Source organism: Pelophylax lessonae (assembly GCF_965119305.1).
Source record: "Pelophylax lessonae genome assembly, chromosome: 1".
NCBI lineage: Eukaryota > Metazoa > Chordata > Amphibia > Anura > Ranidae > Pelophylax > Pelophylax lessonae.
Window position 1 is genome coordinate 825,006,386 of NC_138768.1, and position 12,544 is coordinate 825,018,929.

Below are 12,544 nucleotides of genomic sequence, written 5' to 3' on the forward strand. Positions count from 1 at the left end.
TCTCTCACCTCTTGCACCGCTGTGTTTGCTATGCCCAGGCTTTTTTTTTCCAACACAGTGCCATTTCATGCAGCTCTGCCTAGTAGGTATGTAGCACAGACCGAGGAGGAAATGGAAATTCACAGCACTTCACTTTGCTCCTTGCTGCACAGTCAGGACAGGCGGCAGACAGGGAAAGAAGCCGCCTCCTGAATCTCCATACAAAATGTCGGTGGTTGCGGCATCAGGACCTAGGAACCTACCTGCAAATGTGGGTCGTCAAATGCTCTGGGTGCTGGCACTAGCACGCAGCAGTGTTAATTTTGGCAGCAAATTTCAATTTAGTTTTAGTCTTAGTCTTACGACTAAAATGGCATTTTAGTTTTAGTCCCATTTTAGTCTTCTGCAAGTGTTTTAGTTTTAGTCGTATTTAGACGACTAAAACTCCAGTACATTTTAGTCGACTAAAACGTCCTACATTTTGGTCGAATAAAACTAATTTTAGTCATCTATAATCGAATGGGTGTAGTTCAATTGTAATTTGTAATGCATTATTTAAACATTTCTCTACAATTTCCAAACTCATTATATACTACTGCTGGTCCTGGAGTGAAAAATCGAATATGTTATTATTTATGGTATTAAGCTTTGAGCATGCACCAGTGTTAATTTTGGCAGCAAATTTCGATTTCATTTTAGTTATAGTCTTTTGACTAAAATGCCATTTTAGTTTTAGTCATATTTTAGTCTTAAGACTAAAATGCCATTTTAGTTTTAGTTGTATTTTAGTCACCTGAATTGTTTTAGTTTTAGTCCTATTTTAGTCGACTAAAATTGTGTTAATTTAGTCGACAAAAACGTTTTAGTCGGTTTTAGTCGACGAAATTAACACTGGCACGCAGAAGCTGGTGGAGGAAGTGAGAAAACATGCTCTACCAGCTTTTGTGTTAAGTGACCATTGTTAGAGGAAAGGACTCCCAGAGGTGCTGAAACTCTGTTCTGCCATGTTTCAAGTGACAGAAAGAATTCCCTGGCAAATAGACTTTTGTCCCTGGACAAGTTGCAACACTTCTTTCAGAGTCCCATTGGAGGGGGTTGTGGCTTGAAGAAAAGCTACATTATGATACAAGTGCTCACTTGTCTGCTTTCCATGCCGGAATCCCCTCCATGAGGCCACACCCCCTGCATTTATGTCTTTCCCAAGGGGAAGTGACATACCTGCAATGTCACAATTTACCCGACCCCTACCCATACAGCAGCACCCAAACTCTTAAATTCAAAGTAACCATTGGAAAAATAAACACAAACCCACAGCAGAAAGTAAGCACTTGCCTACACGCCTGTTCCATTCCAGCCTTTTTTTCTGACCTTCTTTGTGTGATATCTAGGCTAGTAAAGCAACTGGGGATGGAGAGATGGGGGGGGCCAAAGACAATTGGCCTAGGGAGACAGAAAGTAAAAATCCAGCTTTGATTCTCTATTTTATTATACACAATTTGAAAAGGCTCACACATAGAGAGCAAGTGAACCCATTCACAGATCCAGGCAGAGCCCAATGTATGTAAATGTGGAGGAAAGAAATATTTTGCAAATTATTGCAGAAAGTTACCATGGAGAAAACTAAAAAAAAAAAGCAAAGTCGTGGGCATTTTATTTATTGGTACTGTGAATCATATACATGTGTTCACACAGCAAATGCAGGTAGATCGGGGTGGGCAATTCATTTTTCCAAGGGGCCACAAGAGAAACTGGGGCTGTTATGGAGGGCCAAATTTGAAAGATAATATCACCTTTTCGTGCATAAATACCCTTTTCATAATAAATAAGTGTTTTCCAATGCCATTTCTGGCCCAGCCATCCTAAAGTGCTTTTCTCTCACACCACATCTCCCTCATTACAATATCACCTTCCACCCACTTCCTATTTCACCACTTCAGCTCCCGATGGTTTACCCTCCTTCATGACCAGGCCATTTTTTGCAATACGGCACTGCATTACTTTAACTGACAATTGCGTGGTTATGCCACCCAAATAAAATGTATGTCCTTTTTTCCTACAAATAAAGTTTTCTTTTGGTGGTATTTGATCAACTGTGCGATTTTTATTTTTTGTGCTGTAAACAAAAAAAAGACAGACAATTTAAAAAAACAAAAATAAATAAATAAAATGTTTTATTACTTTTTGTTATGAAACATTCCCAATAAAAGAGTGTAAAAAAAAATCTAATTTCTTCATCAGTTTAGGCCAATATGTATTCTGCTACATGTTTTTTGGAGAAAAAAATTCCATCAAGCAAATATTCATTGGTTTGTGCAAAAGTTATAGGGACTAAAAACTATAGGATATTTATATGGAATTATTTATTTTCTTCTACTAGTAATGGTGGCTATCATAGCAGGACTGCAATATTGCGGTGGACAAATCGCACACTAAGTGACACTTTTTGGGGACAGTGACACCAATACAGTGATCAGTGCTAAAAAAATATGCACTGTCACTGTACTAATGGCACTGGCAGGGAAGGGGTTAACACTATGGGTAATCAAGGGGTTAAGTGTGCTCCTAGGGAGTGATTTCTAACTGTGAGGGGGATTGATGTACTAGATGAAAAGATAGATGTGTTAGCTGAAGCACAAGATCACTCTCTTCCTCTGTGACAGAACAGCGGTCTGCCTTGTTTACAAAGGTAGATGGCCATTCCGACATTCTCCTGCATGATCGCGGGTAGTCAGCGGCCATCACACCCGCCATCATCTTCAGTCCCTCCAGTGATGGTTAGGCTGTATTCATTTCCAGAATCAGAACCATTGAACCTATTTCGGATCCCAGATGTTGCATAAATCGGTAGCTTTGGAAGTTTGTTGGGGCTTCTGTTGGTACCAGGCTACCCAGCCACCATAAATATCATCACTGGATGTACAAGTGATGGTGATTGTCTGTCCCGGGGACACAGAGATAGAATCCGGAGTCTGAGTCATCACAATCTCTCCACAGGATCCTGAGGATGGGAAGAGACATATTGATTATTGATCTTCCTATCAATCCTGATGTGTGTATTTATTGTACAATGTATAGATGTATGTGCAGAGGATGATGGAAGGAGCCTCATCAGTGATGGCTTGTTTTAACACCTTACGGCTAATTCACACTATGTATAGTGACCGGGAGTTTTGCATTGAAAAATGCTGGTTACCACTAAAACACACAGAAAGCTATTTTTTCTGTGTGTCCTATTCATGCTACAATGCAGCCTGGAGCGGTGCTGCAGTAGGATGTGATAAAATGCAAACATTCTGCATATTATCGCAGCACACAGTACAGAATCGCATGTCACTGTATAGCAGGCGCAGGCAGCGGTAGTAAAATTCATCAACACAGGCAGGACGGAGGAAGCAGGTCCCAGGCTGGTAACCAGCAGAGATTGGCACTTTAGTGCTCTTTTCCATAAACTGCCATAAGATGAGCTCCACTACTGACAGTGAATGGATTATACAACACCATCTATTCCTGGATGAGTCCCATGGGAGAATAAGGCCCCCTAGTGGATAGGAGGAGTGAGCGATCTGATATAACAGCTACAGAGACCACCGGAAGATCTATGAGACGCCTGTGAGTGTAATATTTGCACTTTTTGACCTCACATTTAATATGGGGTCAGCTATTTGAGGGGAGAATATTGTGAGCACAGTGGTGAAGGGCAGAAGGTGTTAATATATATGAAGTTCAGGTGAACGATGAATGAAAGTGAAGGAATCAGCTGTCACACCATCACTTTATTTTTTATGAATTATCTACACCAATTTTGGATTTAATTATTGTCAACTGTTTGTCTTATATACAATCACTGTTTATAAATGAATGTTAGACCTGGTTCACACCTATGTGTTTTTTGGTGCTTTTTGCAGAAACGCACTCCAGTCTACTTAACATGATTTCCTGTGGGGCACGTTCACATCTATGCTTTTTCCAGCCACTGTGTTTTTGTAAAGGGTCAGGGACTTTTTTATATGAAAAATGTTGCATTTTTGGTTCAATAGACTTCAATGGAGATGCTGCAGAAATCCTGTAGTGCGTTTTTGATGCATTTCACATTTTTTTAAGATGCCCAAAAAAAAAAAAATTGGCCAAAACTTTTTAACCATTTGCCGACCGCCGCAAGTACATATACTGCGGCGGTCAGCCCCTCACAGGCAAAGTAACGTATGGGTACGTCACTAGCCTGTGAGGCTCTGGGGAGCAAACACGCGCCGCCGGAGGCACGCTACCGCTCCCGCTCGATCACGGACCCCCCCCCCCCGCGCGTGTGCCAGGAGGACCCGATGTCCGCCGGGCACTCGCGATCGTCCGTTAGAGTGGGAGAAAGGCAGGTGGCTAATGTAAACAAGCCGCCTGTCATTCTCCCCTGTGTAGGAATAGTGATCATACGGTTCTGCTATGTAGGACCGTTGATCACTGTTCCTACACCTCAAGCCACAGCCAATCACAGTTAGAATCACGCCCCTAGGGACACACATAACCCCTCCCTCTCAAAAAAAGTTAACCCCTTCACTGCCAGTGTCATTTTACAGTAACAGTGCATATGTATAGCACTGAATACTGCAGTGATGTCACTGGTAACCCCAAAAGTGTCAAAAATGTCAGTCAAGGGTCCGATCTGTCCGCTGCAATGTCGCAGTCCCGCAAAAAAAATCGCAGATCGCCTCCATTACGCGTTAAAAAAAAAAAAAATGACAAAAATCTTTCCCTTAGTTAGTAAACACAATAACTTTTGCACAAACCAATCAAAATACGCTTTTTGCGATTTTGTTTACCAAAAATATGTAGCATAAAACAAATTGGCCTAAAATGTTAAAAAAATTAGATTTTTACATTTTTTTTTTGGGGGGGGGGGGATTTCATATAAAAAAATATTGTTATTTTTGCAAAATTGACGCTCTTTTTTTGTTTATAGCGCATGATAAAAAAATCGCACAGGTGATCAAATACCACCAAAAGAAAGCTCTGTTTTTGGGAAAAAAAGGACGTCAAATTCGTTTAGGTACAGCGTTGCACGACCGCGCAATTGACCGTTAAAGTCACACAGTGCCGAATCGCAAAATAGGCCCTAGTCAGGAAGGGGGTAAAATCTTCCAGGGCTTAAGTGGTTAAAACGCATAAAAAATGCACAATGCATAAAAAAGTGTGAAAAATGCGTGTGCAAAAAGGCAAAACTCACTGCAGAAAGCATTGCAAAATTCATAGGTGTGAAACTGGCCTTAAAGTTATGACATCTGTGATTGTGTTTCTATATAAAAGAGGAAGGAGGTTTTGGTACGGCTCTGTATCACTGTGTGAGTGGGTACTGAGCATGCTGCTGACAGTGATATTTCCCTTCATCATCTTCAGTCCCTCCAGTGATGGTTAGTGTGTATACATTTCCAGATCTGGAACCACTAAACCTGTCCGGGATCCCAGATGGACGAGTATTTGTACTATGCATAAGAAGCTTTGGAGGTTGTTGGGGCTTCTGTTGGTACCAGGCTACCCAGCCACTTACATCAGTACTGGATGTACATGTCATAGTGATTGTCTGTCCCGGGGACACAGAGATAGAATCCAGAGTCTGAGTCATCACAATCTGTCCACAGGATCCTGAGGATGGGAAGAGACATATTGATTATTGATCTTCCTATCAATCCTGATGTGTGTATTTATTGTACAATGTATAGATGTATGTGCAGAGGATGATGGAAGGAGCCTCATCTCTCACCCTGAATAGAAATGAAGATGACAGCCAGCAGATAACTGGGAGAAAGCATCTTGATGTTTCTGGAGGGTCAGATCCAAAATAGAAGACGTCTCCTGTACAATGAGATATATAGAGAGAGTGACAGGGGAGGTGTTACCCCCCACACACTGTGTATGCAAATACCGGGGAGAAGGAAATTAGAATTCTCAGATCAGTGATCTGTGATAGAAACTCTCCAGAGGAACTCATCTACATGATAAATCATTTCTCTTATTTTGTATCTCTTTAGTACATGCTAATCACCTCCCTTTATAGGACTAGAACAAAAGACTAACTTCATAGAAAAAGAAAAGATTTTTTTGGGTAGAAGGTGATTAATATGCTTTGGCAGGTTTATCAAAATGATATTGCAATCAAATTTTCTACATGTTTATTACAAATAGCACATCAGAGATCACATAGGGGTTTATTTATCAATGTCCTGTACTTGTCTCACTTGAGTCATTTAAATGTACCCTATAGTGTTGTTTTAGTAAATATACATGGGATTATTCAGTGTAATAATGGGATGTGAAATTGCTCTTTACGGTTCTAACATACAATCAGCAACATAATTTACATGCTTCCTTCTTCCTACAAATTCCATACACATGTTCCGGGGTGTAACATTTTCCTCCATCACTTAGTAAATGGTTTAGGTGAACAATGGGGAGTAAAACTGCTTTTGGGGATCAGTGCACCCTAACCAAATAGGTTTAACAATTTCACTGCCACCGTTCTTTTTATTTTTATTTTTTTGGACAAATGTTTAAAAAATAATTTTAGGCCTAAAGATTATTTAAACCATCTAAACATTTTATATTTTCTGAAAGCAGACAACCAGGAATATAAAATGGTGGCCGTCCCAATTTTTTGTGTCATAAGATATTAGCCCCATGGTTTATTAAGCGCAAATGTAAAAACTGAGGTTGCACCGAGTAAATAGATACCCAACATGCCCAGCCTTAAAATTGTGTATGACACTAAAGGGGGTGACACATTCCTGTGTTCTACATTTCCATAGGCAATGCTTTGAAGCCCCTACAGATCGTTCTGAGTTATCTGTGAATAATGGGCTCAGAGTTATTCTCTCACTGATGACATACAACTCAATCAATGTTTGTGTGTGTAAGTACACCAATGCCTGTGTTTACTTTTGTATGTGTGTGTATATGGGGGTAGGGGTATTAGAAGGCTAACAGTTTTTTGGATGGAAGAGGTTAAGCGGATAGGCATACCTTTCATTTTTAATTTTTTCACTTTTTTTTTTCAATAAATGTTTTTTTTTTTTTAAATCACATAATGATCAAAATGTCCCTGTAATTTTTTGGTGACGGGTTCTCTTTAACCACTTCCCACAAACCGACTTACCTGTATGTCGGCTTGAAGAAGTGAGTGTACTGAGATGATGCCTACAGCTACGGGCATCAACCCGATGCAGTTTCTTTAGAGCCATTGGTCGCTTTCTAATGATAGCAGCCGCTGGGCTGTTACCACAGGGATCGGCAGGGGATGTCCCCCCTCCCGCTGCCTTCTGCTACTCTGCCTGGGTTTGCCAAGCAGACCTTAGCATTCACCTGGAACGTCTGCCGGCTTGTTACAGTCCAGAACAAAGCCAAAATCGACTTTGATCGGGTCTCCGATCAAGTAACCCGGAAGCAACATCATGACATCACCTCCGTTTTACTCGGCTGCTAACGAAGCAGGTTTTAAAAAAATGTCAGCTTTCAAAAATGCTGATTTCGGCGTTTTGAATACTTTTAAAAGCAAAGGAGGGATTTGGGATCTAAAAGACCCCATATCCCTCCATAAAGAGTACTTGTCACAGCCCATTACTGTCACAAGGGATGTTTACATTCCTTGTGACAGCAATAAAAGTGATCAGATTTTTTTTTGTTTAAAGGAACAGTAATAAAAATGAAAAATAAAATAAATAGGAAAAAAATGTTTCGTTCCATGAGCCCGCACACCAAAGAAAACACATACATAAGTTGCGCCTGCAAATTTAAACTGTGTTCAAGTCACACATGTGAGGTTTCGCTGTGATCGTTAGAGTGAGAGCAATAATTCTAGCAAAAGAACGCCTCTGTAACCGTTAAAAAGTTTTAAATCATCGACTATGGAGATTTTTAGGTACCGTAGTTTGTCACCATTCCACGAGTGTGCGCAATTTTAAACCGTAACATGTTAGCTATCCTTTTACTCGGCGTGACATAATCTTTCCCAATACACAAAAACAATGGGTAAACAATGGGTTAGAGCTATTGACAACGCCCAGAGTGAGGGCGAAACGCAGCGTCTAGCAAGGCAGAGAGCGTGCGGCGTATGACTTTTCCTGTCACAGTAACTTCCGGTCGGTGGAACGCACGCTGTGGGAGCAGCATCCACCAGGCCTTTTACATACAGACCCAGTTTTTTATTCTTCTTTGGGAGATGCAGTCAGCGATACAGCTATAGCAGACCCTGCAGTGCAAGACAGATACAACGTTGGATCACCTGATAACAGCATCTTTGTACAAGACTTTACACACACAGAGTTTCGGTGAGTAGGGACCCCTAAGGGGGAGCACCAGCATTTTTTGCACAGGAGTGGAGCACTGGAGCACCTTGCAGCACAGCCAATTTATGTATTTTGTGCACTTATTGAAGGACATTTTGCTTAAATTGCAGGACACTTATTGATTGATTGATTTATTGAAAATTCATGGGAATTTGAGCACTTTTATTGCACCCAGCACTTTATTTATGTATTTTATATATATTTTATGTTATTTATTGGTATATTCATTTATATATTGTAAAGATTTGTTGCACTGAAGGCAGCACTGGTCCTTACACTAGCACTTTAAAGGCACAAACACCTTATTAGTCAGCTGCAGCAATCACTATATTTTTCACATATTCATTTACACTTATAGAACCATAAGCGCTAGGACCTTTCCTTTTAATTTAACTGTTTCGTTTTTTAAAATTCAGTGAAGTGTATCTTTTCCTAAAAAATTGGGTTTGAAAGACCGCAGTGCAAATACCGTGTAACAAAAAAATATTGCAACGACCACCGTTTTATTCTCCAGAGTCTTTGCTAACATATATATATATATATATATATATATATATATATATATATATATATATATTATATATATATATAAAATGTTTGGGGGTTCTAAGTATTTTTCTAGCATAAAATACTGATTTTAACTTGTAAATAAGATGTGCCAGAAATAGGCTTGGTCCTCAAGTGGTCCCCCTGATGTCTCACCTGCCCCCTATTGAAGCTAATTATGTGCAGATCACATTCCATTGGCTTCTTTGTGGCCATTGAGAATAAAGTTATCAGAGATGGAAGAGTTGGTTATGTCTTTAGAAAGAAAATTAGCAGATGCAAACTCCCAGCTTCTTACTTAGGAGCAATGTATATTATCACTCAATGAGCACAAAAAAATGACATTTGGTTAATACCTGCACAGTCAATGAGGGGAAGGGCAATGATAAAAGAAAGTCAGCTATTGCACCTAAAGATTTGAATCAGAATAATAGTTTGATTACAATCCAAGACAGACTTCTGGGTGAATGTAATCCTCTGGAATCACCAGTGAGTCTGTCCAATAAATTTGAGGCTCTAGTGCTTAGTTTCCATTTGAGTAATGGCGATTCATGCGCTCTTCCTAAAGCATGGCTACCAGGACCTCTGGCAGGCCAGTTATCTGCACAGGTTATTGATAACTTAGCAGACGCAGAGGAGCAGAGGAAAGAGTTGTAACGTATTTTGGACAGTCATGATAGCGGTATGAGTGATTTACAAGAAATGGAATTCAGGAGAGGAGATGACCCAATATTATTCTGCAATGAGTATCTTGCATTGTATACGAAAGTGCTCAGCTGTCCTGACTTATTGGAGGATAATGCAGCTTTCATATACTCAATGGCCAATAAGTGTTATGTAAGCTATCCCGCTAAGATGGCTTTGAGAAATGCTAGGTCATACCAAAATGTTGTCAATACCCTCCGATACTTTTGTAAAGAGTCCAGTGATAGAAGGTACAGGTCAAAGTCAGGTGTATCTGTAGTAAGCAGAGGTACCGGAAGGCAGAGAGTTCAGACGTAATAAATGGAATAGACCTGCACAAAGATTTTGTAGAGCTCCTAACATTGCTAGCATGGAGTAGGAAGACACAGAAATACTGGAATCTGAGATGAAAACCCCCCACCCAGGATGAGGACAGCATAGCACATGGGTCTGATATCAAAGATGGCAGCCAGGACAGATATCACAGTTATGAAGAAGAGATAATAAATGACAGCCCACACCCTAAACACAGTCAGCAACAAGACTGGATGAATATTCCAATATTTACCCCCCCCCCCCCCCCGGGTTACTCTACCATTCTGGCTTCCATGTAGTTGGACACAAATTTCATTTCTATTTTTCCTGAGTAATATGGCACTGAAAATACTGCCTGCTTAGTACTAAGAAACATGGCAATTGTTCCCCTAGCAATACAAATGTTGGGAAAGGGCTTGGGGGACCAAAAAATAAATTGTGATAATTGTGTGTAATAACTGTCTTTGTGTTCTTTTTCCAGGGACCATGGAAGAAGTTAATCACTTCTGGACCGGAAGGATTTGCCCCCTTAATGACTAGGGATGATCGAACTTTTCAAAAGTTCGGTTCGGCCAGAACATCCGAACTTCCCGAAAGTTCGGCCCGGATTTCAGAACCCCATTGAAATCAATGGGACCCGAACTTCGGTAATCAAAAAACACCATTTTGAAGCCCCAAAACCCAAAAAAGGCCCCTAAAAAGTGCCTAGGGTTCTGGGTCATGCCCCAGGGACCATTAATCACACAAAAAAAAGTTCTTAAAAATTGTCATTTTTGATAGAGAGCCAATTATTGAAAAAATAAAAAAAAAAAAAAAGAGATTTTTTGATTTTGACTTTGGATTTAGTATCTGGGGGTCTAAAAAAATATACCTGTGAAGTTTCAGCTCTGTAGCATGTCCAGGACCAGAAAAAAAGATAATTTTTCAGTAGAGCAGGGAAGGTGGGACCCTCCTTTTACACCTATATGATCTTTTTTTGGGGGATCTGGACATGCTACAGAGCTGAAACTTCACAGGTACACCTTTTAGACCCCCAAGACACAAAATCACACAAAAAAAGTTCTTAAAAATTGTAATTTTTGATAGATTTTTGATAGAGAGCCAATTATTGAAAAAAAAAATGTCTTTGGATTTAGTATCTGGGGGGTCTAAAAAGTGTACCTGTGAAGTTTCAGCTCTGTAGCATGTCCAGAACCAGGAAAAAAAAGATTGTTTGTATTAGAACACTTACAGGACAGGATAGTGGCTTCTCGCTTTTCACACCTTGCCGGTTTAATAGCAGGTGTTTTTTGGGCATTGTTTGGGTTCTTTTGAGGCAGGAAAAACATCTGAACTTGTGTATACGGGTATATATACCACTATACACAAGTTCAGATGTTTTGCCTGCCTCTAAAGAACCCAAGAAAATGCCCAAAAAAACGCCTGCTACTAAACCGACAAGGTGTGAAAAGAGCGAAGCCATATTACAGATCTCTAATTGCACTAATACAAATGATCTTTTTTTTTATGGTTCTGGACATGCTACAGAGCTGAAACTTCACAGGTACACCTTTTAGACCCCCCCCCCCGACACAAAATCACACGAAAAAAAGTTCTTAAAAATTGTCATTTTTGATAGATTTTTGATAGAGAGCCAATTATTGAAAAAATTAAAAAAAAAAAAAATTAAAAAAAAAAAATGTCTTTGCATTTAGTATCGGGGGGGGGGGGGTGTCTAAAAAGTGTACCTGTGAAGTTTCAGCTCTGTAGCATGTCCAGAACCATAAAAAAAAGATCGTTTGTATTTTGTCACTTAGAACAGAGGTTGTTGGCTTCTCGCTTTTCACACATTGCCGGTTTAGTAGCAAGCGTTTTCTTGGGCATTTTTTGGGTTCTTAGGAGTCAGGAAAAACATCTGAACTTGTGTATAGTGGTATATATACCACTATACACAAGTTCAGATGTTTTGCCTGCCTCCAAAGAACCCAAAAAAAATGCCCAAAAAAACGCTAGCGTCAAAAAAAAAAAACGCCCAGGTGTGTTGTTGCAGGCATTTTTGGGGGTTTTTGGAGGCAGGCAAAACATCTGAACTTGTGTACACACACATACTTATATGTATTTTACACTTAGACATATATAGGTGTTATAGGAGCATAACTATATTAGTGTAAATGATTTAATTAGCGCAAGCATATATTTCTGCTACTATCACACCTATATATGTCTTGGTGTGTATATACATATAAGTATGTGTGTATATATACCCATATACACAAGTTCAGATGTTTAGCCTGCCTCCAAAAACCCCAAAAAAATGCCTGCAACAAAACACCTGGGCGTTTTTTTTTTTTGACGCTAGCGTTTTTTTGGGCATTTTTTTGGGTTCTTTGGAGGCAGGCAAAACATCTGAACTTGTGTATAGTGGTATACATACCACTATACACAAGTTCAGATGTTTTTCCTGACTCCAAAGAACCCAAAAAATGCCCAAAAAAAACGCTTGCTACTAAACCGGCAATGTGTGAAAAGCGAGAAGCCAACAACCTGTGTTCTAAGTGACAAAATACAAACAATCTTTTTTTTTTATGGTTCTGGACATGCTACAGAGCTGAAACTTCACAGGTACACTTTTTAGACCCCCCCAGATACTAAATCCAAAGAAATTTTTTTTTTTTTTTAATTATTTATTATTCTTTTTTTTCAATAATTGGCTC